Source organism: Mesocricetus auratus, unplaced genomic scaffold (genome assembly GCF_017639785.1).
Source record: "Mesocricetus auratus isolate SY011 unplaced genomic scaffold, BCM_Maur_2.0 Super-Scaffold_100014, whole genome shotgun sequence".
In the NCBI taxonomy this organism is placed as follows: domain Eukaryota; kingdom Metazoa; phylum Chordata; class Mammalia; order Rodentia; family Cricetidae; genus Mesocricetus; species Mesocricetus auratus.
The window spans coordinates 34,635,976-34,663,119 of record NW_024429197.1 but is presented as its reverse complement, the minus strand read 5'-3'; the positions used below and the strand labels follow the sequence as shown (position 1 = coordinate 34,663,119).

Genomic DNA, 27,144 nt, shown 5'->3' with positions numbered 1-27,144 from the left:
AGCGCGCTCAGGTGGCCCGCGGGGACCCCGGTTCCGGCGAGCCTGGGTGGTTCGACTGGGGCCCGCGAACCCGGGTGTGGAGGAGGGCTTTCCGGGCGCGTCTCTCGGGAGTTTGATCGGAGGTGCTGTGCACTGGCGAGTGCCGCAGTTTTCTATCCTCTCCCACCACTTGCTTGCGAGGGGAGGCGACCCTGCGTCTCCTTCCTGGTCGGACCCCACTTCCATGGTTCTACTTCTGAACACGCGCGATCCTCTCTTTAAGCTTGCCTCCCCAAGACCCTTGCCTGTCGCCGGACTGACTCCCTGCATCCTCCCTCCTTTGGTCCCTGCTCTAGCCACCCGGAGGCTGACATCTACCACTCTAGGACCTGCCGAGTCCTCGCTAAGCCTCCTCCCAGCCTCGCTAGTGGCGCCCGCGGGTCCGACTTCCTTCCCCACTCCGTGGAACCCTCTTTCTCACTTCTCTACAACCCGGCAGCGCTGTGATTCTGCCTAGACCTCTCTGTTAACCGGACCCATCTCAATCAAGCCAAAGGTTTTTGCGGACTACGGCAGCACTGGACGCAATCTTTCTTTGGGTCCCGCGTCCCAGTGTTCCCTGTCGCGCTCTCTCCACCATTCGGTCCCCAGGTCTTCGGTCGCCTGCCACTCCCCTCGCAGCCGGCCCTCTTCTCCCACAACTCTGTATCCCACGGTCTGTCTCCAAGGCAAGAAGAAGGATTCCCTTGCTGGGCAAACTTTGCTTTCCTGTGGCTAGTCTCATAAAGGAGCCCTATGACCAGGTCTCAGCCGCCAAAGGCCCCGGGGTCAGGAGTCTTGATTTGGGGGTGGTTGTGTTGCGGAACCACTCAAGTACAGAAAGACTGACCGAGTCTACAAAGTACATTTCCACACCCTGCTGGTCACTGCCTCCCCTGGATGCGTCCCTTGGAGTATGCTTGTGACCCCTGGTGGGAGGGTGCGTCTTTACCGCACTTTTGAAGGCGCTGTTTCTTTTTCTTTCTCTCTTTCTCTATTTTCTTTTGGGGGTGGTGCTAGTGGACCCTGTCGGATCGGTAGGAAAAGCTGCATGGCAAAGTGGTACCACTAGGCTGCTACGTGGACCCTCCACACTGTGTTTCACTGGTTGTAAACTGGCCCCAACCCCCATCTGCATCACACAAGTCCTCATTGTTGGGGGTCTGCGGGGTATTTCCGCCTGGGCTGGGAGAGTGAAGGAATGGGGTGGGGGCGGGGAGCGCGAAGCTCTAGGCGACCATCGGGCGCTGGAGACGTGGAGAGCGCCGCTATGCGGGCAAGTGCAAGCTGGGATGTGTGTTTCTGAGGCAGGGTGCTTACCCTCGTGGGTAAGTGCCTGCGTGTGCGTTTGTATGTCTGCGCACGCCTGTGTTTAGCTTCCTGAGAGAAAGAGAGCCCCGAGTGGAGAGATTGTGGAGACCAGAGCCTGTTCTCTTTTCTCTGTCCAGAGCTGGTGCTGCGGCGGCGAGGCCTCCAGACGGTTGCTATAAAGCATCCCACTGCCAAACTCTGACGGAGAGACCATCCTTACCATTGCTTACCACTTCTTCCCTGCCCCCTTCCTGTGGAGCTGGCCCATTAGACACACTTTCACAATGTTGATAATTTTTAATGGAGGCTTTGTGGGGGTTCCGTTGACACTTCCGAACACTTAACATGTTTTCAAGTAATCATATAAATTAAAGGTGGCTTACATTCAGAACCTCCTAATTATCCAGTTCACGGTTTTACATTCATATGCCAATTACGGGTCTTGGGGGAAATCCATAAAATTATAAACCATCCCCACCCTCTGAATTAGCACCCATTGTTTTAATTATCTCCAAGATGAACAATTCTGGATGGAATCTTGAGTTGTGCTTGCAAAAAGATCGAAGTACTATGGGGTGAGGTTAGATGGGGTGCAAACGCCCCCTTCCCATCTCTTTTCCGTCCTATCCTGACAAGGCTTGGTGGCTGGAGACTGAAAGGGATCAAAGATTTTCTTGATTTCCCATTGAGCAGGGCGACCTAATCAAAGATGTATAAAAAGTCAACTTCTAAGCAATCAGATTGTCTGCTGCTGTCCTTGATTGAAACCCTAGCATTCAAATGGAGTATTGAAGAACTCTCAGAAATGGCTTTTGAAGTGCTATTGTTCTTTCCATACACACAGGCCCTCGCAGAGGTTTAGAAAGTTCCAAATGCAATGGTGTGAAAGGACAGACTTTGTAACTATTTCGCAAAGCAGGATCTGCAGCATTAGAGACTAGACCAAAGTGGGAAGTGGGAACATGTTACTATATTCCTGGGAGCCAGGTGGCTCTCTGTGCTTTGCCTCATGAACTGGGCAATTAAATCTCCCCAAATCAGACTTAAAAGATGATTTTTAGTTGAGGATTCTATTTATTTATTATTTTTGGCGGTATTCTTAAGGGCTGAATAGGCTTTTCTGAAATATTTAATCATGTTCATTGTACTCAACAATAAAATCTGAATAAAAATTACTTATTGTTGATGAAGCTCATCTCACAGGCTGTTTCACAGTATGTCTCATTTGCAAGAAACACCATTGTGTGAGGCTGCAGGGGAGAGATTCTATCACTTATTGTTCATTTTCTCCTCCCCAGAGCCCCAGAGGAAGCTGCTGCTTCTGTCCCCTTTGCCCTCCAAAGTCATTTTTCTTAAGCAGGTGGGTGTTTGGCTTCGTACGTGATCATGTACCCATCTTAAAATTGCATTCGGTGGATTTTCAAGGCTTGGAGCCTTGCTGCAGGCAGACGAAGAATCTATTTGAGGCAGCGTTTCATTTTGATAATTCACTCAAGTCAAACGTAAAGCAGGGAAGCACAGTTGATGCCTTTTAGATGGCACCGTAACAGATAGCATGCATTAAAGGGTGTTGTCAGAAACTTTAAGTGTTATTTAGGTCTCATTAAATCTTACCCCTCTCACTAGTCACTGGTGACAAAGGTCTTCACTACTTCAGTGATTAAGAATAAGTCACGAGACTTATCACATCTGCAAAACAAGGACCTTCTTTGTGGGTCTTGGATCAGTTTTAAGGAAAAACTCAACTTGAGTGTTTTGGCACATAGTAGGATTCCAAGAGAATGGTGAATTTTAGTAATGGCATGGAAATTGGATAAGGAATAGGGGTGCCTTTTGTAATTGGAAAGCTCGGATTAGACAGATCTAGTTATTTGCTTTATGATGTTTAACAAGTCATTCCTTATAGTAACAAAGACAATAACCTTTCTGAATGCTAAGTAAGGACCTTGTACCCTCCTCAGGACCTGACATACATTGCCTTACTTCTTTTTTCAAACATTCTTTCGGCCTCATTCTTGTGTGTTAGACTGGGAGCTGGGCATAGGCAAACCTGGCCTGTGAGCTGAGATCACACAGGAGATAAGGGGACTTAAATCCACTGTAGCCCTAGGTCCACCCAAACTACAGGTAGTGCCCCTCTGCATGGGAAGAGGAAATGAGCTACTTTGAAGGCCTCTGTAAACTCTAATCCAGACATAAAGAAATGATAAGACAGCCCGTGGAAGCAGGCCCCAGACTTTCCACAGGCGTGGCTTTACTCCCAGCGGGTCACTGGGCTGATGGTTGCACAGTGAACACTTGTGACTTTTCTAGAAGGTAATGGTTGATATCGGGTCATAGCTATCTACTCTGTGGAAATATTTATTAATTAGGTAATTAGTCAGCAGGTAATTGATTAGGTAGTTAATTAGCTGGGCGTCATCGCTACTGTCAGGGACTGCAATGGTAAACAATAGTCAGACCAAGAGGTGGGAATCACAGGTGGTACAAATTCTTGCAAGGAGGGGCTGCATCACCACTTTATAGATTTTGGGAGCCCCAGCTCTGCAGGCACTTCTCTGTGATTTAGCTTTCTTTACTCTGAAACAGTATGTTTCATAACTGTTGCGAAGGATCAGGAGAAAGCACTTAAGACCATGTCCAGCAGTAATACTGTCCTTCAAATGAGGTAGGATCCTCTTGGCAATGAACACGTTCTCTCTTTTTATGCCAGTTTAGCTAGCCAGAGGTTCTTTTCAGGATTTCTGGTGAACAGTTTGTTTCCTGATGTTTTACTGGAAATATGGTCTTACACATCTCCACTGTGTGGAAAGCAATTATGAAAGTGAACATGGTGCTGAAATGGTCACGCCCCTGCCCCCTTCTCTACTTATTCTGAGCAGAGTACCTTGGCTTTGATCGGATTCTCAAGGGATAGGTCAGTTTGCCCAGGTCACTGCTTGGAGCAGGAGAGGGGAGAAACAGCCTTAAAAAGACACATGATTTTGCAGGTGACAGGCACTGTCATAGCCCAGGGTCCTTGGACTCTTCATACAGTGCTCCTTCTACCAGTCCAGACTGCCTTCTGTACCAGGATAGAGAAGTGGCTTGAAAATATAAATAACACTTGGCTGGGAAGTTGCTGTCAGGCTAAGAGCAGGAAGCAGCCAGACATTCTGTACAGGGAGAGTGTGAGAAGGGAATACACATTTCATGGCCACGAACACTAGCACGGTGCTCCATCTATGAAATGCACGTCAGGATGCGAACTCGTGTAAACACACGGCAAAACAGAGAAACCCATTATGCCAGTTAATCACCTGAAATTCCCCGAGGTTCGAGAGCAAATGTTCAGTTTCTTTTTCCGTGACAGTCCCTTTGTATTGTTCTTCAATTTAGTCATCAGATATGGGGAGGTTTTGGTTCAGGAATCATAAAACTCCTTTGGTTTCTATTTCATGAAATATGCAGCATATTCTATTGGAAAGAAATTGCCAGCTTGCTTTTATTATTATTATTTTATTTTATTTGAACCTGACATATATAACCAATCTACAATGCCAGTGGGGGATTCTCATAAAGCGCAGGGAAAACAGAAATAAAATTCTGCTGAATAGAAGAGCTCACAGCTAAAACGATGGAAGTTTTGTGTGTAAAGGTGGCTGCTTATGGTAGGGGTAAGGATGAGGGCTGCTTCTTTAGACAGCTACAGCTGCTGCTCAGTTAACCCAAATCCAGCAGTGCTGACCATCTGTGGGGAGACTTGCCACACTCTGATTCTTGCATCTGCTCCAGGCTTCATTTCTGTTTCTCAGTCTCTCTGTGGTCAGTCTCCTTTTCTCCCAACTGGGCCATAATCTGTTGACTCACCATCCTTCAATTCTGTCCTTTCCTCCTCCCCTGTGTCTCTACCTCTCCTGGTTTCACTGTCTTTGTTTCAGGAAGTCTTTATGTCTGGTTGTTTCTAATCTTGTTAGTGTTCCAGCCGAAAACAAAGACTGACAAGTGAACTGATCTGCATTGGAGTGCTTTGGTTTGAGTGTCCCCCTAAGGCCCCACATACTAGAATTTGGCTGAAATTGTGAGATATTTAGAGGTTGGGAACTTAAAAGCAAATGTAAGTAGTGCCTGTGGGAAGTGATTAGAATTCAAGTCACTCTTGTAGAGGTCCCTTGATTCAATCCTGGTACTTTTTAAAGAGGAAGCGACACTAGAAGAAGCAAATACTCACCCCTCTCCCATCCTGTGCAATGACATAAGCTACTTTGGGAATCTGGCATCATTAATCTTCATATGCTAGCCTAAGACCTTGGACTTACGGAACCATAAGCCAAAACAAACCTGTTCCTGTTGAAACTTACTCAGTGTATAGTAGTAGTATTAGCAACAGAATTCGTGAGTACACTGAGCTTCTGGGCAATTAAGGAAGAAAATTCTGGTCTTGTGGAGAAGTATCACTCCTGTGTGCACTCATGTTAATGGAACACCAGCTATGTCTGGCTCTGTGCCAGGTGCTGTGAACAGTACCAGGATGTGAAGGTGTATGCAGCTTGCCATCAAAGGCCATAGCCCCCTGCATGAATGACCGCTACAGCATGGGTTGTGGTACGGAAAATGTCTGTTTACCCTTAAGCTTCTGGGGGCTGGCATTTCAGCTGGCCGTTGAAATCTGACTAGGAACTTTTCTGGACTTAGAGGGAGTCCAACCCAAGTGAACTTCATCACAGTGTGAAGGTTTGTGGAGGGCACAGGTGGGTGCAGTTTTAAAGTAGAACATGTGGTTGAAAGCATTTTCCATGGAGCATTCTCCTAGTTGAGTTCCAGGGAACACTATTGATCCCCAAGATCATTTTGTGTAAATCAAGAGGAAGAGTGCTCAGAGTGCAAACAAGTTCATGTTCTGCACTGTTTGGAAGACAGAGTCCCTGCTTGTAGGGAGTTATGACTGCTTGAGAGGTCCAGAGGTTCCAGCCCATGAAGAAAACCATGTAACTCATGGAGAATTTCCTTAGCTCTGTTTGTATGTGTTAGGCAGTTGTAAAGCTGTAACAAAATACCTGAAAGCAGTCTACTTGCCTTGGATCATGTTATCAGATTTCAGTCTTATTGTTTGTCTCCTGGTGTTGGGCAGGGCACGTGGTGAAGACCACTGGGTGGAAAAGCTGTTCCCTTCATGGTGGATGGGAAGCTGAGAGGAAGAGGAAAGGGGTGGGCTTCCAGTATCCCCTTCAACAGACCCCACCTCCTCCCTGGATCACCACAGACTGCCTATCCCATCTCTCATGTATTTCCATCTGTGTGATGTTTGTGTCCAAACTGTAACACCAAATCCTCTGGTTTCAAGAGGTACCTTTCGGTCATCGATGAGGTAGAAGGGGGAAATGTTTGTGGGGAAATATTAAGATTTTAAAAATATGTCAACATGGAACGTAATAGGTGTGATTTGGAATATTGGTGTGTTGGTTACTTTCTTATCGCTGTGCTGAAACACCTGGACAAAAGCAGTATAAGGAGGGATTCATTTTGGCTATCAGTTCCAAGTAGACATAGTTAATTATAGTGGAATAGAAATGGCTAGCTAGTGTCATGGCATTAGAGTGAGAGACTCATTGGTCATTTGTACTTGAGGAAGCAGAGAGCAAGCAAGAACTGGGACCAGGTTGTAAAGCCTGAAGACCCAGTAGTCTTCAGGACATATTCCTCTCCAGCAAGACTTGACCTCTAAAAGACTCCACAACCTTTCCAACTGGTGCTACCAACTGAGGACCAAGTGTTGACAGCCCAAGAACCTTGGGGAGACGTTTGTCATTCAAACCACAACAATAGGAGAGACTAAGAACTATGAAAAGCTTAAATAAAAGTGTATTTTCTTTTAAACTCGGAGCAGTAGCTACCCTCAGTTAATGAAACACAGCCATGCAAACAAAAGTGAAACCCCTTCATCACGCCCCCTAATTTTAGCATCCCCCTGCTCCTAGATGCCATGACCATCCTAAATTTGATTGCCACCATTCCAAATGATCTTTTAATATGCTGTTCAGAAAAAAAGAAATGTCTAGATAGTTCTTAGAGAATGAAGAGAAAAGTAGCTTTGTCCAATAAGTGTCCTGGAATAAATTACATTTGTTAGTAGTAAAGAAGCATGGCTTCTACTTTTAACTCTAGTGTTTAGAACATGGCCGGTATTCAATAAATTCCTCCAGAATTTAAATGAGTATGTGTACTCTCATGTGGCTCATTAAATTGCCAGAGGTAAAATGACTAAACTGCCCTACTCCCAACTAGACAATACTGAGACAAATGGTCAGTAATTCTAAACTTTTGTTATACCTCTTTACTTTTATGATATGGGTTTGGGAGAGAAAGACAACAGTCATTTGATGAAAGGTATTTGTGTTACTGACATCTTGTAGGATCAAGAATAAGAGCTAAAAGTCCTGTCAGCTCCAGTAAAAAGTGAATAGAGTAGGGCCATCCTCTTCCACTCAGGGAAAATTACAAATACCTTCAGTAGAAAAGAAAAGTTATAAATCACCACACTAATTAATTACTCATCCTGACACTAAATACTTGAAAGGTTTATGAAGGTTCTATCCTTGAAGTCCTCAAGAAATAACCCCTAGTAGCAGAGTGTTGTAGTTAGCTGCTCTCAAAACAACAAAAGCATCATCTATCTTGACATATGGAAGACATTCTCCTGCATAAGTGCATATGATCTATAAAATACTAAGTGATGTTTTACTTTTGAATTATCCTAGCTTATATTCATGTTATTACACACACACACACACACACACACACACACACACACACACACGTGTGCTTTTAGCATGAACAGCAAAATACTGGTGAAGGAGGCATGGTGGAAGAATGAAGGTCTGTTATAGGTTCACTGAGGTTGCTTTTGGTGCCAAATCATGGCTTTCTGGTAGTTAGCAAATTAGCTGCTCCCTTGAGCCTGAAAGATGATAATAGTCCAGCCCTAGGATTTCCTGACTTTGCTTTTGGTGGTAAAGATATTTTTGAAGCTGATAGTTCCATCCTAGAAGATAGCAGAACAAGGAGGAACTTTGTGATGTGAATGAGTATATGTGTAACAGACAGAAAGTGCACAGGGTCTAGGAGGAGAGGATTCCGTATAGTTATCTCCTGGGTTGCCTGGTGACTAGTATTTATTTAGTGTCACTAGTACCTATGCAGTGTCACAATGATGCATGGTGGTGTTCATCTTGAACTGTGGGTCACCTTATGCTGAGCAGCTTTGTAAACACAAACTATCACCATTCAAAGGTACTTGGGTGTAAAGTGGGAACTACATACAGATAATCCAATTGTGGATAAAGTCCAAGATGGGCCAACCATGTGCTCAGTACATGTTCTTGTGTGCATTGTTGGAATATAATCCCAAGGAATGCAAAAAGGTTACTGTCCTTTACTCTGTTGGGAACCTGAATAGATTTATAGACCATGTAGAATTTGGGTTCTTGCCCATCTTCAGCGCTCTAACTTCTTAATGTAACTGAATTTATCAATCTTTCACAGTTGGCACTTCTTATGTCCTGTTTGAGAAAGACTGTTTTCAAATCCTGATGTTGTAAAGATATTCTCTTTCATTGTCTTCTAAAAACTTTATTATTTTGCCTACCTACATAGGCTCTGTTACTCGTGTGGGGTGTTGGGTGTGTGATGTTGTGAGGTGGGAATTTGACCTCATTTTTGTTTAATATGAAAAAAATCATTTTTGATATTTAGATCCAGTTTCTAGATACCTTTGTCCATTTTTCCCCCTCAAACCAGCATTTACTATCATAGCTTTATGGTAAGCCTTCATATCTGACGATACAAATTACCCACATCAGCTTCTCCAAAAGGGTGTCAACTTCTCCCTTCCATCTATAGTTTAAGATTTCAGGAAAATACTCTTGAGATTTGATTTATATAACATTAAATTTATGGACGGAGAGTGATGACATTGAGAAACTAAGTGTTTGGATCTATAAATATGATAACTGACAGTTGATAGTTTTCTCCAGAAGGTATGCACTTTCCTGTTAGATTTATCCTTCCATGCTTTATATTGTTGTTTAGTTGCTAGTGTAAATGCTGTCTTCTTTTTCTGATACAGAGCTTCTTGTATTGCTTTGGAGGCTGTCCTGGAACTCGCTTTGTAGACCAGGCTGGTCTCGAACTCACAGAGATCCATCTGCTTCTGCCTCCCGAGTTCAGGGATTAAAGGCATGTGCCACCAACACCTGGCTGTAAACACTATCTTTAAGAATTACATTTTCTAGCTATGTAATAGCTTTTTATCATATGCCACTTTATCTGAACTAGGAGAGGATAAAGACCAGTATTCAGCGCAGGGTTTACTATGTACTTTGTGTTTAGGATACTTGGTTTTGATCTCCAGAACAGTCCTAAGATAAGGGCTGTGTCTCATTGTCCTCCTCTGCATACTTACAGCAGCACAAGGGCCATTCAAAATGTTGATCCCAGTGGTCTGATGGGAATTCTGAGGAATAGCAGGCTAAGGGTTCAGTCATTGCATTGCAGCTGCTCATTTTTGAGATGATGTGTGAGGGAAGATGCCATTCCCTTCTGGTGAGATACTGTATTTGTCAGCCTTCTGTTACTGTGACAGAACATCTGAAAGTAATCCATTCACAGGAGAAAAGCCTCTTTTGGGCTTATAAAGCTTCCAATCTGTGGTCACAGTGACATTGCAGGAAGCACATGGTGAAACAAAGCTACTCACCTACTAGCAGCCAGAAATCAGAGCAAGCAAGAGTAAGAACAAGAGACAGAAGCTGATGACATACAGCCTTCAAGGCAAGTATCCTGCTTCTTTCCTTGCTGCTGTGACGAAACACTTGGTGGAAGCAATGCAAAGAAGGAAGGACTGTGTTGGCTCACGGTTTGAGGGTACAGTCTTTGATGGTGGGGAAATAACGCCATAGGAGTGGGAGGCCGCTGGTCATGTATGTGTGCTCAGGAAACAGGGAAAGGCGAATTCTGGTGTTCAGTTGACTCCCCCTCCCTGCCCCTTTTATTCAGTCTAGAGCCCAGCCCATGACATACTGCTGCCTTCATTCCAAATGGGTTGGTCTCCGCCCTCAGGTAAGCCTCTCTAGAGATGCCTCCATGACACACCCAGAATCTCATCTTCTAAGTGATTGTAAATCCATTCATGTTGACAATGGGGGTTAATCTTTACCCTCAGTGTGGCTCCCTCCTCACAGGCCACTCAACTACAAATTCTTCAGTATTCTGTGATTAGGTTAACATCCTCATGATCTATTGCTCTCTCCATGTCCCACTACATAGCTAGGGAATCAAGCCTTTAATACATGAGCATTTGCAGACACTTTATGTCTAAGCCATGCAGATGCCCAGACTGGCATGTGTGTCAGGAGCTGGCCCAGTGAGCCAGACTCTGGCTGTGCTAACGTACTGTATTTCAGGCAGATGGTGATGTCCTGCCTCCTTGGCGGGGGGACTTCGGGCACACATCCCCAGGTTTAGCTTCTCAGATGACTGAATCAGTCAGTCCCACTTTTCAATGAAGAACTTCAGGTATGGGGAGCTGAAAACAGATGTTTAGCCATTGCGTTGAACTGGGATAGTAACCCAGGTCTCCTTGCACCTAGACCAGTGCTCTAGCCACCTGTCTGTTGATTCAAGAGTTTCAAATACAGCATGATAGCAATAGAGTGGAATGCTGCTGGGAGCCGTGACTCTAGGTGGAAATTGCTGCATGTTACCTGTGGAGAACTGAGTGTGGTCCCCATACAGACGACTATCTGTCCACCTCTCCTCCCGTTTCTTCTCTCATCTCACTGCCTTCCTCTGTGCTGTGACTCTCTCCCCACTTCATCCCCCCCTTTAATAACATTTTTATTTTAGGTCAGGTATTCATTGCTTTCCAGAACTACCTCTTAAAACATCTGTAGTCATTACATTTCAGCCCCCTTCTTCCTCCTTGCCCCTCCCCCCATCTTATTATCAGCTGCTTCTTCATGTGTCCGGAATGAAACTAGTAGGTAAATTGTTAGCTTAGGGTGCTATGGAGGAGTCTGCCACATATGAAGCAAGGTTAAAGAAAAGAAAAGGTGACCCCTTGCTAACCCAGTAGATCGCTCTGTATTTAGTCTGTTGTTGTGTGTGGGTTCACATGAGTGAGACCATTTGGTGCATACCGACTGCCCTACCTGGCTCGGCGGAGAATGAGGCCTTGATTTGTTTGGGTTGCCATGAATCAGCATGGCTGGAGGAAGAGGTCCTCATTGGTCTCTTTTGAAAATTAAAGGTCAAACAACTAAAGCCTAGTCTGTTGTTGACACCCATTTCCTTTGTTTCTTTCAACATGTATTTCAGTTTCTCAGACTGAGTGTATGACTCTTAGCACTCCAATTCAAGATGACATCACCTGCCTCTCCCAAATTTGTCAATCTAGATTCCTCTAAAGATCAAGAATTCCTGAAGGACCCTGTCTTTTATGTTTCCTTTGCATGACTCCTGGAAGAGGTCCACCATTAATTCTTGCTGTGTTTGAAGTCTAGCGGAAGTTTTGGAGAGTAGAGGAGAAATGCCCTGTAGTAGACTAATTTGAGTCTGTGGAAACACAACAAAGACTTTCCTTGGGCATTTCGCTTGGGGACAAGATTTTATGTCTGACTTCCAAAGGGTGCTTTGTCCCTCCCTTGCTCTGTACTTCCTTCTCTTCCCTCTTCCTTTCCTTTCTTCCCTCCTGCTCATTTAATGACAATATGATTAGTGTGTGTGCAACTCAGAGGGCAAGTTAAAGAGTCAGTTTTGTCTCTCCGCCTTGCTGGGGCGGACCCTCTCTTGTATCTGCTGCACTGCATGCCCCAGGCCTGCGGAGTCGAGTCCTGCACACTCCAGGCCTGCACACCCCAGTCCTGCACACCCCAGGCCTGCACACTTGAGTCCTGCACACTCCAGTCCTGCACACTCCAGTCCTGCACACTCCAGTCCTGCACACTTGAGTCCTGCACTCTCCAGTCCTGCACACCCCAGGCCTGCACACTCCAGTCCTGCACGCTCCAGTCCTGCACACTCCAGGCCTGCACACTCCAGTCCTGCACACCCCAGGCCTGCATAGTCGAGTCCTGCACACTCCAGGCCTGCACACCCCAGGCCTGCACACCCCAGTCCTGCACACTCCAGGCCTGCACACTTCAGTCCTGCACACTAGAGTCCTGCACACCCCAGGCCTGCACACCCCAGTCCTGCACACTTGAGTCCTGCACACTCTAGTCCTGCACACTCGAGTCCTGTACACTCCAGTCCTGCATGCCCTAGTCCTGAATTCCAGTCCTGCATGCTCCAGTCCTGCACACTCTAGTCCTGCACACTCTAGTCCTGCACACTCCAGTCCTGCATAGTCGAGTCCTGCACACCCCAGTCCTGCACACTCCAGGCCTATACACCCCAGTCCTGCGTGCCCCAGGCCTGCACACTCCAGTCCTGCATACCCCAGGCCTGCACACTCCAGTGCCCCAGACGAGCTGGTCCAGGGCTTTCATGCTTCTCTCATCGTCACTTCTTATCTTTTGTAGGAACACTAGACTTATAGATGTGCACCCGACATCTGGCCTTTTTGTGGATTCCAGGGAGTGAAGTCAGGTGGTCAGGGTTGCAGAGGTGTTACACTCTGAGCCAGCTTCCTGCCCCACTTCTCCTACATTTTATTGAGCCAAAGGAGTGTCATGAAATCACTAGCACCTGCCAAAGGCTTCGTCCCTGCAGGTTTCAGGTGTGATCTTGCATGGCTAATGGAGTGTGGCTTGTTCCTTATCTGTCTGTCAATCATTCTGGCGGGGTGGGAAGTACTGGGGGATAGTCAAGAGGAGACTTCTAGCTTCTTGCCAAATCTCATAGTCATGTAAATATTTTATACGCGTGGTTGTTGGCTTAGCAGATTCTCTATAGCCACTTGAAAATCGAAGTCTGACACTCTTCCAGGCACTTTGTGTCAATATCTCTGGGTGAGGGTATCTGTGTTATCCTTGAGCACACTCTGAACAGCAGAGACCTCCCTCACTTCCACAACCATGACTCCCAAGCAGAATTTAGTCACTTTAATGATTCACTATTGGTGACAGTCAAATGGGATATCCACACCAGGTAGTTTAACAGGAAAGATCTAATACAGGAAACAAGTCACCAAGGTGTTAGAAGAGCTAAAAGTGTTAAATAGAAGGAAAGGGTAAGACCAGGAAGTCAGCTAGCCTGGACCTGCAGGTACCAGGGACGATGTGGCATATCTGAGGCTGGAGGGACCCTGAAGAGACCGTGGGGCCAAAAGGGCAGTGGCATTGGATGACAGCTAGAGGCAAAGCAGGCTGAGATGGGGGTGGGTGGCACACAGGGGCCGAACCCCTGGAGCATCCAGCCACTGTGGAGACGCAGCCCCGAGACAGGTAAAACAGGAGAACATGCTGGCTTCTCTTCCCTCCTCCTGTCCCCTGCCACACTCTCTGGTGGAATCTGTCTATAGTGGAGCCTGAGCAATACAGTTGAGCCCAACTTCCTGCAACACCCAACAAAGCAGGAAATGGATCAGTAGAAACCAGGAATGGATCCAGTAGAAACAGGCAAAGGATTTGTTCATATGCTAGGGAAAGGCAGTTGTGATGTTTTACAAAACAGTTTGATATCACGGAGAGTATGTACTTCCACAGACTTCATGGTATAGGTCGATCAGAATGGTCACGTGTCTCCTACTTAGAAGTGCTTACTAATATTGCAGAGTTGCAGTAAATCAGCTGAAGGAAGCACTTGGATTGAATTAGCTCATCATTCCTCCTTTTCTATGTCCTTCTCAGAGCCTACCTGTCCTCATGCCAGGAATGGCACTGACTCTATCTTGCCACAGGGGGTTCTTGAGTACTGTTGTTCTCGTGAGTGTGGTGCTGCTAGGACACATAGACCTGTTGCAATTTCAGAACCTGAGAACTTCTAAAGACCTAGAATATTGAAACTCATTTATTGCCAAGACCATGTATCTTGCTTTGGAAGCAGTGAGGAATTTATTTGATTACAGGGTATCACCACAAATCTGGGTAAGGATTTACAAATAAAAGGTAAGAGGTTTTGGTGGTTTGAAAGAAAATGGCCCCCAAAGGGAGTGTCACTATTAGGAGGTGTTAGAATAGGTATAGCCTTGTTAGGAGAAGTGAGTCACTGTGGGGTGGGCTTCGGGGTCTCCTATGCTCAAGCTACACGCAGTGTCACAGACCACTTCCTGTTGCCTACAAGTCAAGACACAGGACACTTGGCTACCTCTCCAGCACCATGTATGCCTACACACTGCTATACTTCCAGCCACCATGCTACCAACCATGATGGTAATGAACTAAATCTCTGAACTGCAAGTGAGCCACCACATTTAAATGTTTTTCTTTATAAATTGCTGTGGTTATGGTGTTCCTTCACGGTAATAGACACTGTAACTAAGACAGAGTTGTAGTATATATGGACTTTCAAAAGTCCAACATAAAATTTGTCTATGGAACCTATCACATAGCAAAGAAGGAATTGGTGCTACTGTAGTTCAGTGACATGTGGTTATAGTCTTCCTCTCTCTCTTCTCCCTCTCTCCCTCCTTCCCCTCTCCCTTCACTTTTCAAAAAGTCTTCTCATTCGGTGTTCAGAACAGTTCTGTCTGTGGACAGGGTGGGTAGTAAAGCTGCCACTACCTCATTTTGGGTGGTCAGCATGAGACCTGACAAATACGTGATTTTGTGGCTATGAGCAAACCCTTAACTTTCCAAGTCTTCATTAACAGTGATGGTTATGGGAGTTTGTATGTTTGAGACAGGGTCTCATGTAACTCAATAGCTGAGGATGGCCTTAAACTTCTGTTTCTTCTGCCTCTACCCACCAAGTGATGGGACTACAGGTGTGCATCATATTGTCTGCTTCATGGGGATTGGACCCAGGGTTTCACATGCATGGCTAGGGAAGCATTATACCATCTGAGCTCCATCCCTAGAGCTGGGTTTATTTTGTAAATAAAAATAAACCACCCACTCTGCACAATTAGATTTGTGCCTGGTGCACACTGTGCTACCAACAATGGCTCTTCTATTCCTTATCGTCTACCTTCAGAAACCTACAATCAGTCACGTGCAGCCACACAGCTCCTCCCTGGAAAAAGAGCCTCTCCAGTGTGTAAGAACCCAGTTGCTGAGTGATGACAGACCTCTATGCCTCTGTAACAATCGGTAAAGATGACTTTGAAGAGGAGGGACTTGACTTAATGCCATATTGTGCTGCATTTTTCTCTTTCTATCTTAAGAACCCAGTCATGGTTTGTTGTGACCTAGGTGGCCTTTGTTGTTCTCACATGTTAGGAGGCAGTTTGATATTTATATGCTCCAAATCCCACTGGAGAGAGGGAACGACTACCACCCCAAACACAATTTGCTATGGAGGGCAATGCCATTTGTTGTCAGCCCACATGGGACTTGGTAGGCTGTAATTCATGTTTGAGATGAATAAGAAAAGATTTTCTTTTTCTGACTATTTTGCAAGATTCATAAAGCCATATTCTTAGGGAAAGTTTATTAATCCATAACTTACAGAAAACTCCAGAGGAAGGAGATATGAGAGATGTTCTGTAGGTAAAGACATCAAGCATGTCACAGCTAGAATTGAATTCCGCATCTATTGTTCAGCAAGCTGTCTTCTGAGTATATAACAGGTATTAAGATCATGATGACTGTTGCCTAAATAAGTCATTATTTCATTTTATATTTAAAATGAAAGGATGCTATAGAGTGGAACATGTAATGGAAACATGCAGAATAATCATTGTGGGTGGGATTCCAACCCTTTTCTCCCTTAGACTGCACTTCAACTACATCCATGTAAAGACATGTATCTGGACTCTGCTCTGAGATGTGCCTGCTGGGTCTCTAGGATCCGTTGAATGGAAATGCATGCACTTGGCAATGACAGAGGTGATGATGACAGGGAGGGCATGGCTACTTCATTGTCAATTATAAGAAGTAAAGATTTATATGGAATGATTTTATGCTTCATTATGTCACCTGTTTACTCAGTATTTATTGAGTTGGTGCATAGTTCTGTGCACAGTGGTATGCTCTGTGGATATGACCATGAGAAAAAGACACAAGCTCTCTAGCAACAAATACTGATGTGGAAATAGATAAACTTGTGGGGCAGTTCAATGCAAATACCACGGGACAGACTTTGCTGGAGTTTGGAAGGGCCAGCCTCTCACTTAAGCATTTTTAGAGTGAGTTGTTAGTGCTGGGCTCCAGGATTATACATATGGCAGAGGCTGTCCTCACCCTCTATACACATACAGTCTATTGCATAAGACAAGACTTTCTGGGCCAGAGGGTCATTGTGATAGCAGCAGAATGACCATTTTGTATGGAGAATGCCTAGTGATTTGGGACAAGTGGATCTTTAGGGTGTGTATGGAGCAGGGATGCAGGAGTCAGGGAAAATGATGCTGAAAGGTCGACAGAGCCAGCAGTGGTGGGATTTTACCTTTCCAGGTTCTCCTCTGGTCCAGAGTATAATGGCAGACTGTGGAGAAATAGCGCTGTGTTTATTTGGGTGTATCAATCAGGTGTGGTGCATATTAATCATCTTATAAATGTCTCCTGTTGTAAGAATGACAAACTCAGGTACCCACAAGAACGAGCCTCCTTGAGTAAAATAGACCAGAAGAGCCGTGGTCCAGCTCAACTGGTGGTTACAGTAGGGAATGTTGGACGGAGGCATGTTGAAGTACAAAGTGTGTGTGTGTTTTGCGTGTGTTTGTGTGTCCTGTCCCATCTGAAGATCAGACACTAAATTAAACAAACAAGCAGAAATATGTTCAGTTTTAGCTTATGCAGCACCTACTGGTGAATTCTGGCCTCTTCTTCACAAGTAGTAGGTTGTGACTATATATAAATTTACAAGCAGAAATTCAATCAATATATCAAAGAGGAAAAATCGGACTGTTTCTTAGTAAATGGCAAAATTTTTGCAAGATAGTCGAAATTGGTGGAAATTGACCCTTGTTTATTTTTATTTTCTCTGTCACCTTGTTTGTCTCTTGTGATTAAACACTGCTGATGCATGGTGAAGGCTTGAGCAGAGCCCTTATCCTCAGTGATGCTGGCATGCTCTTTGCTGTTGGTTCAGCAGCACTGAAGTCTGTACTTGCCTCTGCTGCAGCCACCATAATTAAGCCCCTTATGTTCTGCTCTCAAGCCATATCTTTGCAGTGTGTAAAATGAATAGTCTTAGGGCCTTAATGACAGTGTTGCCTGGCTTCCTCATTGAGGTTTTGAGACTTCCAGCCATTGAAATATGCACATTTCACTCCAGATTTGAGAACACCAGCAACTTAGTAGTTACTGTGGAATTGAGTGAATGTCATAAATATTTATTTATCTTTTTCATAGCTGGCATAAAAATGTTAGGATATAAAAAAGTTGTTCCATATAAAAACAACAGGAAATTCATTGGCTATACATCTCCTGAATGCGTGTGTCTCTTCAGGTTTTCATTAGCGTCTAGCAATATACTTCGAGAAATTAGATTTGAAGCAAAGCTCTGGCAGAATATGAAAGAGCCCAGTGCTGTAATTAACCCGTTTTAAGCAAGAATCCAGGCATGCAGCAGCTTACTGTTAACTGTGTAGGGGCTTAAGCCAAGTTGAATGGGTTTCTCTTCTACAACTTTTAAAGATAAGCTAGTTCCATGTTAATTGCGTTTGGAGAGTGCAAAGGAGCAGGAAACTGGGGGAAAGGAAGCTGACAGTTTCTATCCAGAGGCAGCCTGTGGACTTCTTTGGAGCTATGGAGATACAGACACTATGGTGCTAGGTCGACATCAACACAAGTTTCAGGTTATTTGAATTTTCCAAGTTCTTGTTTTTGTTTTTTGTTTTCCAAGACAGGGTTTCTCTGTAGCTTTGGATCCTATCCTGGAACTCCCTCTGTAGACCAGGCTGGCCTTGAACTCACAGAGTTTGCCTGTCAATTTCTATTTCTCTCATCTTTGACTGACTTAAGTTACTATCTACTCATCTGCTATTTTATGTTTTGGGGGGTTATATGGATTTTGAGGGATTTATTTCTTTTTCTTTTAGACGTTTTAGTGTGTTGGTGGGCTAAAAGAATCCCATTTGAAAAAACAGGATGAGCAATTCAATAGTGATCCAAAGCAAGCATGCCAGGTAAAACATACAGAATGACAACCCAAACTCAATTAAAATGTCAAAGGAGCTAGCATGTGTTGTGTGCTATGGCACTAGGGAGAATACCCACTGTGACCTTGTTCTGAATGACCATAGCACTCATTATTGCTTTACTTCTTCTTGCTTTTCATTACCTCTCCCTCTTGTGGTAAAAGACACTGTCCAAAGGGAGGGACATGTGAGCCAGCCCATGTTGCATCCCAGATTTTAGGCAGTAAACATTGATAGAAGGAGTATATGAAGTAGAGTTTCATTTAGAGTAGTTCAATAATAGGATGGTCGATTTGATGTTTTGATTGGTTTGTTTGATTGATTAATTGGTTGGCTGATTGGTTGATTTGATTCAGTTTGTCTATGTATTAGTCAGAATTCTCTAAAGGAACAGAACTGATGGAATATACATATACATATATATTCATATATGTGCACACACACAAATATGTATAGTATTTATTAGAGTGGCTAATGGGTTGTGGTCAGACTATCTCAACAATGGTTGTCTCCTGATGGAAAATTCAAGAACCCAGTAGTTGTTTGTTCCATGAGGCTGGATGTCTCAGCTGCTATGTGCTGACTACACACCAGAATCTTGAAGAAGTATTCTCTACCACCAGTGAAGGAATAAACTTGACAACCATCAAGAGTGAGGACAAGCAGGCAAGAGGAGCACTTTCTTCTTTTATGGCCTTTGTATATGCTGAATTTGTAACCCACACTTAAGATGGTCTTCCCACCTCAAATTATTCAATAAAGAAAAAGTCCTTACAGGTATATCCATTAGCTTGAGTTTCAGTTAATTCCAGATGTTGTCAAGTTGTCAACTAAGAACTAAGAATAGCTATCACAGTCTGGTTGTTTGATTTTATTGGTTGAATGGTTTGATCAGTTAATTGGTTGATCTGATTGGTATTCTTTACCTTTAAAGGTCTGGTAGAGTGAGTCTCATGAGTCCCTCATTCTAGGCCTTTTGAGGGGTGGGGGAACTGCTTCCAATCTTATTATTTGGTATAGGTTACTTTTTCAAGTGTTTATTTCCTTTTGGTTTAATTTTGGAGGCTGATATTATGCCTAGAAATTATTTGTTTCCTCTAGATTTTCTTACTTATTGGAACAGAGTTTTAAAAGTATTCCTAATGACATTCTGAACTTCTTCAAGCCCCCATATGATTTATGATTGTATTACTTTTGGTCTTTCCTTTCTTTGATTTATTTGGTTAAGGCTTTATCTTTTCAAAGAACTCATCACTTAGGGATCGTCTTCATTGTTCTTTTACTTTCCGTGTCAGTGATTCTGCTCTGCTCGTTGTTGTTTCTTTTCATCTACTAATTTCAGGTTTCCATGGCTTGTTTCCTTTTATCTTGAAATGTATCTTTACAAGTCTCTCTCATTGTTGTTGTTGTTTTTTTGCTTTTATAGACACTCAAAGCTATAGACTTCCTTCTTAGAACTGCCTTTACTTGCTGGGCAGTGGTGGCATCTGGAAGGCAGAGGCAGGTGGATCTCTGTGAGTTCGAGACCAGCCTTGTCTACAAGAGCTAGTTTTAGGACAGTCTCCAAAGAGCTACACAAAGAAATCCTGTCTTGAAAAACAAAAACAACGACAACAACAACAACAAAAACAAAAAACAAAAACAAAAACAAAGCAAAATCAAAAAACAAAACTGCCTTTACTATAGCCTCAAAGTTCTATAATATTGTATTTCAGTTTCACTTGATTCTAAAGAAATTTTTTATGTTCAGTGTCATTCACACATGTACTGTTGAATCTTGTATGTCTGTGTTTGTGAAATTGCTGTAGTTTTGCTTGCGATTGACTTCTTCTTTTACTCCAGTTTGATTTGATAGTGCCTAGTAAATTATTTCAATTCTACTTTGTCAGAACTGAAGGTGTAAGGCAACTTGTGATCTACTTTGGAAAAAAGCTCCATCCATAGTAATATATATATATCAGCTTGGGTAGAATATCTTGTTCATGTCTGTTTAGTCCATTTGATGTAGACACAGAATAATTCTGAAGTTTCTTTGTTGCAGTTTTGTTTGATGATCTTTCTATTCATGAGAATTGGGTATTGAAGTGTTCATTGTCTAAACCTATCTGTCCCCCTATGTCCAGTAGTGCTTGTTTAATGGGATTTGGTATGCCAAAAATTTGATGCCTATATATTTATAACCATTGTAATGTTCTTGATGGAGTATATACCTCTTATTAATATGTAGTGATTTTATTGTCTTGAACTAACTTTGACGTGTTCTTTGTTAGACACAAAAATGGCCACTCTTCTCTGCTTCCTGCTTCCAATTGTGTGGTATATAGAATCACTCTTTTGACATCTAGTCTGTTGAGTCTTTGCCAGTAAGTTGTGCCTCTTGCAGACAGCAATAGTTGGATCTTACTTTTCCATTTAATCAATTAGTTTGTATCTTTTAATTGGACAGTTAAGACCACTAACATTTAGGATTGTAGTTGAGAGATATTTGGCAATCCCTGCAAGTACTTGTATTGTTTTTCTGTTGAGCTCACATATTGTTTCTTATTTTCCTTCCTCTTTATTTATCCTTGAGATTTGCTAATTTACTAAGTTGGGCATGCTTGATTCCTAGTTCTCATCTACTCTTCCTGTGAGATTTATTCTTTCCTGTGTTCACATATTAGGCTATCTTCCTCCTCTGTGTAGAATTTCTTTGAGTCTCTCCTGTAATGCTGACCTCTGGTCATCCATTGCTTTAGCTTTTGGTTGTCTTGGAAGGCCTTTATTTCTCCATCAATTTTAAAAATGCATGTTTGCTGGCAATGATAATCTTGTTTAAGTTGTATTCACTTTAAGGGCTTGAAGTATATCACCTTGTGCCTTCCAGGTTTTCAATGTGTCTTCTGGAGGATCTAATGTGATTATGACGAGTCTGCCTTTGTAAGTAAGTTGTCTTTTTTTCCCTCTTGCTGATTGAATATTTGTTCTTTATGTTGTTTTAGCATTTTATTGATGAGGGGGTCAAAGAGTGATTTTTCTCTAGTCATCTCTAGTTGGAGTTCTAAATGCCTCTGGCATACACATATATACCCATACCTTTCTCTAGACCTGAGCAAGTTTCTGCCATGCGTTAACTGAATAATTTTTCTGTCTTTAGTTTTTAACCTCACTTTCCTTTCCCATGCTGTGATATTTAGGCTCTGTCTCTTTCGTATGTCTTGGAGTCCTTGGAAATTGTTGTCATATTATTTTTTCTTTGTTGCTGTCTGAACCTAACACTCCTCAACCTTGTGTTCGCTCTCCAGTATCCTTTGTTCTGCTCCATCTTGTCTGTTGATGATGTTTTCTTTTTGGTTCTTGTAATTGATTGACTCTTTCATTTCCAGCGCTTCTGTTTGGTTATTTTCCAGAACTGTAATTTCCTTGCTGAACTTTCCCCTTGTGTTGTTGCATTTCTCATCTGTTTTGCTAACATTTTGGTCTACACTGCTGACTTCCTGATGTAGGTCCTGAATTGATTTCTTTGCTTGACTCATCTGCTTATTTGAATCCACTTTGAAGTTGTTGAACATTTTGAAAGGGTAGATTTCGAATTCCTTTCCTGGCATTTCTGTTACTTCATTATCCCAGCCTTCAGTTACCAAGGCATTGTGGACACTTTACGAGTGTCACCTTGGCTGTGTTTTCACATTCTTCGTGTTGTGATTTCTGCAGCTCCTGGGATGGATTTATCTTTTAGTTTGATTGTTTTCATTTTCCCACTGTTTTATTTGGCTTATTTATTTATTATTTAATGTGGAGCCTCTCAGTGATCTTTCCCTGGGCCTATGATCCTATACTCTTTAGATTACAGAAAGAGAATACAGTGACAGGAAGAGGAGTTTGACACGAAACCCAGTAAAAATGCAGTGAGAAGACATGGCTACTTAAAGATTATTAAGCTAGTTCCATTTGGTGGCTCATGCCTGTCATCCTAAATATAGGGAGGCAGATATTGGAATCCTGCTGCTAGCTTGAGGCCAGCCCAGGTTATATAGGGAATTCCAGGCCAGCATGGGTACAACATGAGACACCCTGTCTATAATGCAACAAACCAGGAAATGCAGACAAAAAGACTAGTAAAGCACACATCTATAACTGAGAGGTCAAAAGATGAGGCATTGGGGAATGGGAATGAGAGGTAAAGCAAGAGAGAAATAGATAAATGGAAGATAAGGAATATAGAAACAAGAACAGGATAGCTATGCAAACAGAACCGTCACAAATGCCACCAAGCAAGGTAAACTCTAAACCAAACAAGTACTATCATGAAAGCGAAAATTGGGAAGAATGAAATGAAAATAAAAACTATGATAGAATCACTCAATATTTCTTCCTTACCAGGACAGATATGAGCCCCCTTGCCTCCTGAGTTGTCTTTTGAGGTCATTCAGGTGCTGGGAAAACAGTGGACATGTTTCCATTCCTGAGACAGTCATGTGGTCAGGTTTGAAGGGGTAGAATCCATGCTCAAGCTCACCGGCCAGGGCGGGATCTCCGTTATCCCACCACTGGAACCAGAGGCTAAGGCCAGCCTCCAAACTGCTTGAACTGAAACTGAGAAAATAGGCTAACTCTCAAAAATAAAAAATAAAAAATCAGGGAAGAACATGGATCACTGGCTGAGAGACAGGTGACCAATTGACAGGATACACAATTAAAGCTTACTACATTGTACAGTGTCACACAGAAAACAGTTTTGATGATCTGACCTGCATCTCTGAAGCATTCTTGGTTCCTCCATTTCTTTTCTGAAGAATGTTAGCTCGTTGGACAGGGGAAGGGAGCACGGAGAGGTGAGCAAGGTTTTTCTGTCCTGTAAATTGCTGTCAATTCACATAGCAGATTTGTACGACTTAATGGCACAATTCCTTTATCCAGAGGAAGGCTTTTGAGATGTATCTTGCAATTTCAAAGATTGGGATGTTTGGCTTCTGCTTGGTCTTGCACTTATGTTTTTGACAGCATACTCACAAGCTAATTCCTTCTCTCCAGGGAGCACCAGTGAGTTAGCAATGTTAGTAAATGGATGCATCTATTGTGATGACTTTTCTTTATGAATAAGGCAAAAGATATATTGCCTAAACCCCTTCTTAGACATGTATGAATCAAAGCTGATGGAATTTGCATGTCAGACTCCAGGTAATCTCAGATTGAGGTAAAGAGTGGGTACTTCAGTCCTCTGCCAGTGTGTTGGGATTTATAGGTGTAATTAAACCGTATCTATTAGTAATTACAAAAGCGGACACATGCCCTTAAACATGACTGTAGCTTATCAGCACTTCATAAAAGCCTGAATCTATTTATTTAATAAGCAAAGCCTGTATGGAAGAAAGTTTATTAATATTCTAATTTTCTGATTCGGCCTTTTTGAAATAAATTATGGCAACTAAAATGTTTTCTTTCGGATGTTTCTTGCCTAGTCTTATGAGAGAGACTGACATCTCACAGCACTATTTATGCTTAGTTTCTTTCTAGTCTGTTTTCAGTATGAAAATAATCAGCATGCTAATATTTACTGACTGAAAGATGAGTTTGACCTCATAGAAATGAGCTCATTTTGGGGTCCTAAGCTCTATGAGTTTGTGAAAATCGAGAGAATTTTGCTTGTCTTTTTCATTTTTGTAAACTTTATTGTGGCAAGATGCTCATATAACACCAACTTTTAATGAGCCAGTCACCATTATACAATGTATACTATCATGGAAATAACTTAGCTTTTGATGTTGCTTAATTTTAACTAGATCATACATATAATAGGCCATCTCTTTTTAAAGTCTAAATAATTGAGGCAGTCTTAGAAAATCTCTGGTCATCTCTGCTGTGTCACCTAGGCTGGGTTGAGTTCCCTATGAGCAGATAAAAGAAATGACATACTCTTACATTGTGGAGAGTCCCGTAGTGGCACACACATACAGCCTCTACTCACAGGCCAGGTGGAGGTCTGCATTACTTCAACTATCTACTTCTCCTCTCTGGCTCTACATATTCTCCACCAAGGAACAATGTTTCAGATGGAAAAATCTCCCCAAGCCCTGCCTACTGTGTTTTACACGCATCGTGATGGCTTGCCAAACTTAAGCAGCTGTGCTGTGTACCTACTAGATAACATGATGTTGCCCAATGTCATTCATGGCCTTTCAGAAACGATCCCACAGCCTACTGACCTGAGCTCTACCCATCTCTTAGTGTGCATTACACAGTAGAATGGACAACTTTGCATGTCTTGTCTCTTCCATCCGGCCCTATGCTGCTTGCAGACAGGTGCCTTTCACGGGTGTCTTCCAATATCTGGAAAGTATTTTGAATTTGCACATACAGTAAATATTTGGCAGCCACATCTGTAAGCTATATTTTAGAGATGTTACAGGGAAAGAGAAAGCCAAGGCAAATACAGGCACATCCAAAAGGGGGGAATCTCTTACAGAGTTGTGGTGAAATTGCTTAGGTACTTATGCCCTATAATGCAAATTCAATAGTTTCTCTGGGAGATTGCATTTTAATGTATATGAAATGCCAAATTTTTGCAGTTGAGAGGAGAAGTAAATCATTCCATGGACTAATGGAATCCTGCATTTCTGATTATTCAGCACCTTATGATAGGACTGTGCTATGTTACTTTCCATCGTAGCAAAATGTATCCTTTTGAGTGGTCAGGTCAGCATGGTGTGGTTGAAACAGATTAGGGAGCCTCCTCCATGCTCACTCAGGTTTTAATGTTTGCATGGGCTCAGGAAGAGTCAGTCTACAAAGCAAGATGGTGTACATGTTAAGGAGGTGAAAACAGCTCTGGCTTGTGCCCTTTGCTAGGGAGTTCATGGACAGATCAGATGAAAAATGTAAAATGGAGCCTGTGCTTTTTTAAAGATTGGTTTCATTATGTATTTATATGCATGCATGTGTATGTGTGCACATGAGTGTAGGTACCTTCAGAGGTCAGAAAAGGATATCAGATTCTTGGAGCCAGAGTTACAGGTAATTGGAAACCACCTAATGTGGATTCTGGGAACTGAGCTCTAGTCCTTTAAAAGAGCTACAATGGCTCTTAACTGCTGAGCCATCTCTCCAGCCCCTAAACCTGTTGGGTTTTTGTATTCTCTCTGTCTATAGTCTTAAAAATAAACTTGAAAAATAACTGCCTCATTTCTGATGCACTGTACATTTTTGCATCCATGTATGGACGCTAGTGGCTCATACTGGAGGGTAATGCTCATTTAGTTGAGTCCTCGGAGCTCTCACACACTAGTGCTATGAAAGCATCTCAAGGGTTCTCTTGTCTCCTTATCTATTGGAAACTACCCATTATTTCAATACGATAAGCAATAGACACAGGTAACCATAAAGTCAGTAAGTGCCCAGATCTTTAGGAAGGTAGAATTAAAATTAAGCACTGTCCTTTAGAGCAACTATCATTTAAAATTTGACCTTAGCCATCACTGTCTTTAGCTTGTTGGTTCTTCAGTGCAAGGCAGGAACCTTAGAGCTATTGGAGTCCATTAAGTCTACTGTGGATCTAGTTAATGTATATTCTTTTTATACCTTGAATACGAATGATCAGTTGCCTTGAAATTCCAATAAATTCAATCCATGCTTACGGTTGACTAGTAATACGAACTTGGGCAAGTCAGTATTCTCCTTTCTGACTCTTTTTCTTATCTATCAAATGAGGGTATTGTTTGTTTGTTTGTTTGTTTTTGCTTAAAACTTTCTAGGTTATGCAAGCAGGATGCTGGTTCTTAATGATCTATGAGCTAGACTAGGAAACTGGTAGGAGCCATTTAGTGAAGCTGCATCCTTCAGAGTCCTAGAATTCTCTGACTTGGCCTGTCTTCTGAAGTAGATGCATATCATGCAAGTAAATATGCCTGACAATGTTTTATTTATTTTAAAAGTGATACAAGTCTGGAATCACAGGTTGAATTAAAATTAAAATTGATTAGAGTGCATTTTGAGATTAGAAAACTGTGTTATCCACCCATCATGCTATCATTCTTATTTGATATTTATTAATATTGAGTGCATGGTATAGGCTTGGTGCTATACACAGTACCGAGAAAACAAAGAATTATGGAAAGGCATAGTCCTTGTCCATAAATCTCTAGTCAAGGAAGAAAGTTTGCACCGAACAACACTTTCTCTTAGTTAGGTGTCCTTTATATCTGTGGTTTGGGAGTTAGGTAACCACCAATAGAAAAGAAGAAAAAGAGTTTCTCAGCTCTGACTCCTGCAAATACCTTTAATCATTTCAAGATTCAGCTAGAGACTGAATTGGAAGAAAACCTGTGGAAAGCCCATTTGTAAACAAAAGCCCAGCTAGGAGGCAGATTGCCTTTCTCCCAATGAAGTCCTCAGTACTAGAAGAGCACACATTCACAACCAAGCCATCCTTCAAGCCAGTGTAAAAGAAAGGAAAGGCCACACAGAAAATTCAATGTAATTGGGCACCATAGGAGGAAGGGGACAAAACCAGGCAGCATTGTGAAGGCTTAGTGTGGGCTGTTCCTAAGCCATGACCATTCCCAATCCACAGCCACAGCCTTTCAGGGAGGAGTGAGCAGGTGGACACACACTGTGAC

The 27,144-nt window shown here is 42.8% G+C and overlaps 1 protein-coding gene across 17 annotated transcripts in view; it reads left to right on the top strand.

Moving 5' to 3' along the window:
- The window catches only part of Dab1 (DAB adaptor protein 1), a 1,089,646-nt gene that overhangs the window by 731,479 nt on the left and 331,023 nt on the right, over positions 1-27,144 (top strand). For 11 of the 17 annotated variants that reach the window (XM_013114992.3, XM_021228428.2, XM_040757052.1 and 8 more), the window contains one exon: positions 21,417-21,473. The exons of 3 other annotated variants lie outside the window; for them this stretch is intronic. The gene's annotated coding sequence lies outside the window, so the exon portion shown is untranslated. The remainder of the gene's footprint in view (positions 1-21,416; positions 21,474-27,144) is intronic. 3 more of the 17 variants (XM_021228419.2, XM_040757049.1, XM_040757048.1) reach the window with 1 other exon arrangement.